Source organism: Furipterus horrens, unplaced genomic scaffold (assembly GCF_987537825.1).
Source record: "Furipterus horrens unplaced genomic scaffold, mFurHor1.1.pri manual_scaffold_5, whole genome shotgun sequence".
In the NCBI taxonomy this organism is placed as follows: domain Eukaryota; kingdom Metazoa; phylum Chordata; class Mammalia; order Chiroptera; family Furipteridae; genus Furipterus; species Furipterus horrens.
In genome coordinates, this window is record NW_028327175.1 from 38,705,814 (window position 1) to 38,714,085 (window position 8,272).

The window sequence follows — 8,272 nt, forward strand, 5'->3', positions numbered from 1 at the left end:
GTAATTTTCCACTGAATTCTGGGAGAATCTGTCAAACATGTTTTCTAATTCATTTGTTTGTTTTGCTGTTATCTAATTAATTTCACTTTACTGCCTCTAGTAAAATTCATCTCTCTTGATTTTCATCTGAAGGCAATGTTTCCTAACTCATATCATTCCTTTTTCATGCCTGCAAATACAATTGAGAACACGGATAAATTACGTTTTTCAAACTTTACAGTATGTGTCACAGTGCAATCCAGCTAATTGTTATGACTTCCCAAATTTTTCACGTTCTTTGAAACTACTAAAATGTTTCTATTGTCTGCTAATTTTTTTTTTTTTCGCAGAGCCAGGTGAGATTTTATTTTGGGGGAAAAAGGAAAACACTTGATTTGGCTTCTAGTCAGGGACATGGGGAAAAGGCAGTAAACTCCCCCACCCCAAGGGCGAGCTGAGGACTGGGTGGGGCTGAGCTTCAGGTGGGCCTCCTGTGCCCTCCACCCCCTGCGCAGCAGCTCGGAGCTGGTCAGCAGCAGTCATTCACTTGGGCAGGACATCAGATGACTCAGACACCAGCTTCCCATCGCGGGTCTCAATCTTCTTCACAACCACCGTCTTGGAGGAGCTGGAGATGGTGCGGCTGAAGGAGCCAGAGCTCCCGCCAGAGCCCAAGCTGGCCTGGAAGCCCATGCCGTAGTTGAGGTTGCTATAAACTGGGCTCAGCGCACCTGAGTAGCCGCTGGTGGTCTTGGTATGGATACTCATGTTCTGTATCCCAGACTCCAGCCGGCTCTCCTCGCCCTCCAGCAGCTTGCGGTAGGTGGCGATCTCCACGTCCAGGGCCAGCTTGACGTTCATGAGCTCCTGGTATTCACGCAGCTGCCAGGCCATGTCCTGCTTCGCGGTTCTCAGAGCAGCTTCCAGCTCAGCCACCTTGGCCTGAGCATCCTTGACGGCCAGCTCACCACGCTGCTTGGGGTCAGCGATGGAGGCCTCCAGGGCAGCCCTCTGGCCTTTGAGGCCATCAATCTCAGCCTGGATGCGGCTGATGCTCTGATTCATCTCAGAAATCTCCGTCTTGGTGTGACGCAGGTCATCCCCATGCTTCCCAGCCAATGTCTGCAGCTCTTCATACTTGATCTGGTACATGGTCTCAGCCTCAGCCCGGCTGCGGTTGGCGATCTCCTCGTACTGGGCCTTGACCTCGGCAATGATGCTGTCCAGGTCCAGGGAGCGGCTGTTGTCCATGGACAGCACCACGGACGTGTCGGAGATCTGGGACTGCAGCTCACGAATCTCCTCCTCATACAACTGCCTGTAGAAGTTGATCTCATCGGTCAGTCCTTCCAGGCGGGACTCCAGCTCTACCTTGCTCATGTAAGCTACATCCACATCCTTCTTGATGAGGACAAATTCATTCTCCATCTCTGTGCGCTTGTTGATCTCATCCTCATACTTATTCTTCAAGTCCTCCACCGTGCCCTGCATGTTGCCAAACTCCGCCTCCAGTCTCAGTTTCTCCTGGGACAGTGTTTCCAGCTGCCGCCGAAGGTTGTTGATGTAGTTCTCGAACATACTGTCCATGTTACTGAGAGTCGTCTTCTGCTGCTGCAGAAGAGTCCACTTGGTCTCCAGAATCTTATTCTGCTGCTCCAGGCTCCGCACCTTATCGATAAAGGAAGCAAACTTGTTGTTGAGGGTCTTGATCTGCTCCTTCTCCTGGTTGTGCACGGCCTGGATGTTGGGGTCCACCTCCAGCTTCAGGGGACTGAGCAGGCTCTGGTTCACTTGGACGGCTTTGATGGACCTTATACTCCCCGCTCCGCCGAAACCTCCAGCCAGATTCATGTTGGCGCCCAGGCCAACCCAGTAGGCGCTGCCCACCCGGGAAAAGGCCGAGGAGCTGATGCTGGGCCCACTCGAGTATGAGCGGCTGCTGAAGGCCCGGGGGCCAGAGGTGAACACTTTGTAGGTGGTCTTCTGGGTCATCCTTGTGGACATGGTGGAGGCTGGAGTGGAGGCAAGAAGGCCAAACCAGACAGAGGTTCAAGAAGGAGCCAAAAAGCTGCTTCTTGTCTGCTAATTTTTATGTGTCATCCTCACAGGAGGACATCTTTTATGTCTAGTATTTGAAGTTGAGCTGTGTTCTGTGAGAGGTTCCTTTAGTCTCTTTAGTTCTTTTAGTTCCAGATAAGGATGAAAGTGGAGTTTTATTTCTTTGATATTTCGATATTGTCTTTTTTGGAGAGAGGCACAGAAGCATGTTTGTGTTTGGAAACTTCATGATCATAGCAGAAAATTGATCTGTTCAACAAATATTGATTGAGGGCTAGCTCTGTGTCTGATACTTCTGGTCACTGGAGATATGATGATAAATAGGACAGACCAGGTCTTTGCTTTTGTACAGATTACAGACTCCTGGAGAAGTCATATCAAATAATTATACAAAAGTGGTAAGTTATAAGATCTGACTGCATTCCTGGTGAATTGTGGGACCAAGAGGAGACTGTTGTTCACAGTGTAGTGAGCATAGAGAAGAGTCTAGGGAGACAAGAGGGGCCAGATCACACTCAGAGCACAGAGAATAATCCAAAAGCAATGAAAGTATTGTTCAACATAAAGTGGATGAATGATAAGTTTAAATTTGTGTTTTAAAGGTTCACTCTATCTTCCATTGTGGAGGACTGATTTGCGGAGATAGGTGGATATGGGGAGACCACTTTAGAATGTTTCTGCAGCCATCCAGACAAGACATGACTGTTGCTTGAACCAGGGTTGTTGTAATGAAGATGAAACTATGTGGACATGTGTAAGTTTAGGTGGGACAGTATTATGAGGGGGAATGGATGACTGGTTCATTATGGAGGTGGGAAAGAAGGATGTCATTTCCTTATTTGTCCAATAGCTGGGAGTCATCCGGTGGCACCCTTCTCTCTCAGGCACACTGTCTGCCTTAGAAACAATGACCTCACCATCTACTGCAGGTGAGAATTAGACACAGAATGAGTTTCTCTTTTCAGGCCACTCTTCATGCCTAATGAAGTTAATGGTAGATTTGAAATGTTTCTATATCATTCCACTGTCAAGTCCTACTTTCAGAGTTCATGAGGTAATATGGTATTGAGAGTGCAGGTGCTAGAGTCACACTGAGTTTGAGTTTTCATTCTTCTACTTACTGTCAGTGTGGGTTGGGCCAAATTATTTAATTATTTTTTCCTCAGTTTTCATATCTGAAAAATGAGGATAATTCTAGTATGTATTTCATTGAGGTGTTGTGAGGTTTGAGTTACTATAGAGCACTTGCAATACTGCCTGATATTGTAAATGCTCTAATGTTAGTTACATTCATTATTACTCCAATTTTAGTATATGTGTTGCCAAAGCAAGCACATATTACTCTCATTTTATGGTGACTGGGGATCTTGTCCACTCACTCACTTGGCAATAACTTACATTCTTACAGGAAGTTTGTTTTTCAGTTGTAGTCCCACATATGCCATAAATTGTACAATGAATTGACCCAGTGATCCCATTTCTGAGAACATATCCTAAGAATCCAAAAACATCAATCAGAAAGAATATATGTACCCTTAGACTTCTGGTCAAGATGGAGGCATAGGTAGACATACTTCACCTCTTCATGCAACCACAAAAAGAATTATAACTAGGGACTTCCAGACAAGATGGAGGCCTAGACTGACATGCTCCATTTCCCTCCACAACTAAGAAGGAATACATCTACCGCAAAACCAGAAATAACCAGAAGTTCCACAAAATAAAGCTACATGGAAGTCCAACATATGAAGTTATAAAGAAGTGGTGCTCGTCCAGATGGGTAGTAGGGGTGAAGCCGGGGTGGAGAGGTCTAGCTGTGCTGGTGGCAGCAGCTGCAATGCTGGCAGCAGGATGGCGGTAAGCACAGACACCTATATTTTTTTTAAGTATATTTTATTGATTATGTTCTTACAGTAGTTCCAATTTTTCCCCTTTGCTCCCCTCTGCCCAGTACCCCCCTTACCTCCAGAAATCCTACCCCCCATTAGTTCATGTCCATGGGTTGTGTTAATAAGTTCTTTGGTTTCACCCTTTTCTAAAAACACGATTCTTAACATCCCCTTGTCTATTTTGTGCCAACCGATTATGCTTCTTAGTCCCTGAACCATTTCCCCATTTCTTCCCCTCCCTCCTCCCAGCTGATAACCCTGCAAATGATCCCCATACCTATGATTCTGTTTCTATTCTAGTTTGTTTAGTTGGATTTTGTTTTTATTTTTTAGATTCAGTTGTTGATAGTTGTGAGTTGTCATTTTAGTGTTCATAGTTTTGATATTCTTTTTCTTAAGTAAGTCCTTTTGACATTTCATATAATAATGACTTGGTGATCATGAACTCCTTTAGCTTCACCTTGTCTGGGAACACTTCATCTGCCCTTCCATTCCAAATGAGAGCTTTGCTGGACAGAGTAATCTTGGTTGTAGGTTGCTTTTGATCACATTGAATACCGCTTGCCAATCCCTTCCTGCCTGCAAAATGTCCTCTGAGAAATCAGCTGATAGTCCTATAGGCACGCCCCTGTAGGCAACTCTCTGCCTCTCTCTTGTTGCCCCCAGGACTCTGTCTTTATCTTTCACCTTTGGCATCTCAATCATGATGCATCCTGGTGTGGTCTCCTCTGAGTCTAGCTCGCCCGAGACCCTCTGTGCTTCCTGAACCTGAATGTTCATCTCCTTCGCAAAATTTGGGAAGTTTTCCTCATTTTTTTTCAATTCTTGCTTCCTCATTCTGCACTGGTTGATTTTTTTTTTTCTTTCTTATGTTCCAAATCATTGATTTGAACCCTGGTTTTTTTCCCTTCATCATTGGTTTTGTGTGGATTTTCCTTCATTTCATTTAGCATAGTCTTCACTTCTCTTGTGTGTTTGCCATACTCAAGCATATCTGTCAAGCCTGTGAGCATATTTATCACCAGTGTTTTGAATTCTGTGTCTGTTAGGTTGTCTGTCTCTTCATCTGTGAGGTTAGCTATCTCCTCATCGCTTAGTTTTCCCACTGGAACCTTGATCCATTCCCCCTTTGGGCCATACTTCTCTGTCTCCTAATTCTGACAGGCTCCCGTGTTTGTTTACCTCCACATCCCAGGTAGTGCTGTTGCTCCTGTTACTTTGTAAGGGGTGGAGCCTTAGAGATTCATCAGTACAGGATGACCTGTTTCACCACATTGTGGCGCTGTATGTAGAGGAGGGGTCTGAGAGGGAAAAATGCTGCCTGCCCAGCACTCGGCCCTTTTCCAGGCACCTCTCCCACTTCCACACCAGACTGGCGCCCCTCTAGCTGCTGCCCTGGCCATCGTTCCTAGAGCAGGTGGGTCTGTGGACGTTCTAGGACTCTGCTGAGACCAGCAGTCTCTGCCTCCTCCCTAACCCCCACTGGTCTGCACAGTCAGAAGCAATGAGGCTTGAGCCTCCCTGGTGCTATAACCATGAGCTGAGAATTCCGGTGAGGAGCTGGGAACGCTCCCCAGGTTTCCCTCCTGACTTTCCAAAACGTGTGAATCCGCTTTCCACCAGCCTGCCACTGTCGCCACAGCTGCCGCTGCTGCTGCTTCTGCCACCACACCGCGTCCTCTCTGCCCCAGCTCCACCCCTCCTACCTGTCTGGATGTGTATTTCCTCTTTATATCTTTGTTTGCTGGACTTCCATGCAGTTTGATTTTCTGGAACTTCTGGTTGTTTCTAGTTTTGAGGTAGTTGTATTCCTTCTTAGTTGTGGAGGGAGATGCAGCGTGTCTGTCTACGCCTCCATCTTGGCCAGAAGTCCAGGCACCCGTATTTAAGGGGAGGTGAGAAGCGCCTGGGGAGCACCTTCGGCTGCAAACCAGACCCATCAGCTTACGATTGCAACATCAGAGAAGGCAGACCCCCATTACCTCGGACTGTGAGGCCGTAGGGGGTGGGGATGGAGGAAGAAGCTCCTGGTCTCTCAGAGGAGAGTAAACAGCAAGAATCCATCTTGGACCCCCGCCCCCACACAAAACACCACAGCGTGGTGAGAAGAGTCACCCAGTAGTGATGAGTGCATGGGGCTCCATCCCCTATACTGTAGGAGGTGTGACAGCCCCGTCCAGGAAGCAAAGGTAAACACAAAACTGTTAGGATGGCTGAGATCGTGATAGAGATCCCAGTGACACAGCTGACCAGCCAGCAAATATCTGATCTAACGAAGCAGCAGGTAGGAAATCTTTCTGAGGCACAGTTCAGAGCTTTTGTTATAAGAATGCTTACAGACCTGACAGCAGATCTTAAACAAGACAGGGAAGGAATGAACGCTAGTCCTGCTGAAATGAACAAAAACACAAACAAAACTAGTGGTGAGGGAAAGAACACCAGGGATCAAATCAACAAATCAGAACATAAGAAAGGAACAAACAGTCAACCAGTGCAGAAAGAGAAAACAAAAAGTGAGAAAAATGAGGATAGGCTCAAAAATCTATGGGACAGATATAACAGACCAACATCAAAATCATAGGGTTGCCAGAAGGTAAAGAACTAGAAATTGAAAAATAATGTGAAAAAATAATGAAGCAGAACTTCCCTAACTTGGGAAAGGAACTAGACATACAGGTCCAGGAGGCACAGAGATTTCCAAAGAAACTGGACCCAGGGAGAACCACACCAAGACACATTATAATCAAAATGTCAAAAATTAAGGATAAAGAGAGAATCTTAAAAGCAGCAAGAGAGAAGAAGAGAATTATGTACAAAGGAGTCCCAATAAGACTATCAGCTTATTTCTCAAAAGAAACTCTGCAGGCAAGAAGGGACTGGCAAGAAATATTCAAAGTAATGAAAAGCAAAAACCTACAGCCATGATTACTATATCCAGTGAAGCTGTCATTCAGAAAAGAAGGGCAGAGAAATTTCTTCCAGGACAAAGTCAAACTGAAGGAGTTCATCAGATCCAAACCACTGTTATATGAAATGTTTAAGGGACTTGTTTAGGAGAAAGAGGATCAAAACTATGAATATTATAATGAAAACTGTATCACAGCAATCAACAACAGAAGCTAGGGAATTGAAAGAAAGGCAAACTACTTAGGCAACGAGAGTGGGAAAAGAATTATAGATATGGGGAACATTATGGGAGAAGTTCAGCTGGGAGGGGGAAGGGGGAAAAGGGAGGAAGATGGTACAGAAATTATGAAGCATAGTAGGAGGGAGTGGAGTAGATTGGAAGATGATGAGAAGAACTATATGCACAACCAATTGGCATGGACTAAGTGGGGGGGACAACTGGAAGGAGTGGGGACAACTGGAGGGAGGAGGGTCAATTGGAGGATGGAGGGGAACAAAGGGAAAAGAAATTGGGACAACTGTAACAGCATAATCAATAAAACATATATTTTTTAAAAAAACAGAATTATATCCCAGGCCATAAAAAAAGAAAGAAAAACAACTAAATAATCAAACACATAATACCCAGAACTATTAGAAAATTGAACTGTATAGAAGTCTGACAGCCAAGAATTTAAAGAAGCCACGTTCATCCAGATGGATAGGAGGGGCGGAGATGTGGAAAGGGGTGTTAGAGGTGTGGTGTGGCATGGAGGGGCAGCAGTGGTGGAATAGGCATGGGCAGTCTCACTTTCACATGTGATGGATAAAAATTGGAAGAGATACCTTGGGAACAAGTGATCCCAGGCCTGGGCCAGACTGCACAGTCCAGGGGTCCAGCACTGGGAACATATCCCCATAACTTCTTGCTGTAAAAACTAGTGGGAGTTGGGATGGAGGAAGAAACTGCCAGGAAACTCTACATAAAGGGCCCGCACAGTCTTAAAAAGTATGCAGTCCCACCCACTCTGGGATTCAATGTCAGGGCAAAGAGAACCAGTCACACATGGGGAGCAGGTGAAGTGACTGGGAACAGGGCAAGTGCTGACCAAACCTCCAGAAGCCAGGCAGTGGCACAGTCCCTTCTCCAAGCCCTACCCCCACACAAAGCCACAAAGTGATGAAGTGAGTTGCTTGACCTTAGGGATTACCTAAGTCTCTATTCCACAAATTTACAGGTGCTTTTTCAACAATAGGCCACACTACTAAGACAAGGATTAAAGGCAACATTGCCTAATATACAGAAACAAACATGGGAAGCTGCCAAACTGAGGAGGCAAAGAAATATGGGAGAACAAAACACCAGAAAAAGAACTAAATGAAACAGAGATAACCAACCTATCAGATGCAGAGTTCAATACACTGGTGATCAGGATGCTCAGAGTACTCATAGAGCATGG

The 8,272-nt window shown here is 45.6% G+C and overlaps 1 pseudogene; it reads right to left on the minus strand.

The window, feature by feature from the left end:
* Nucleotides 1-496: 496 nt before the first annotated feature.
* Nucleotides 497-2,042, minus strand: LOC150008424 (keratin, type II cytoskeletal 8 pseudogene; annotated as a pseudogene).
* Between the last annotated feature and the right edge of the window lie 6,230 nt (nucleotides 2,043-8,272).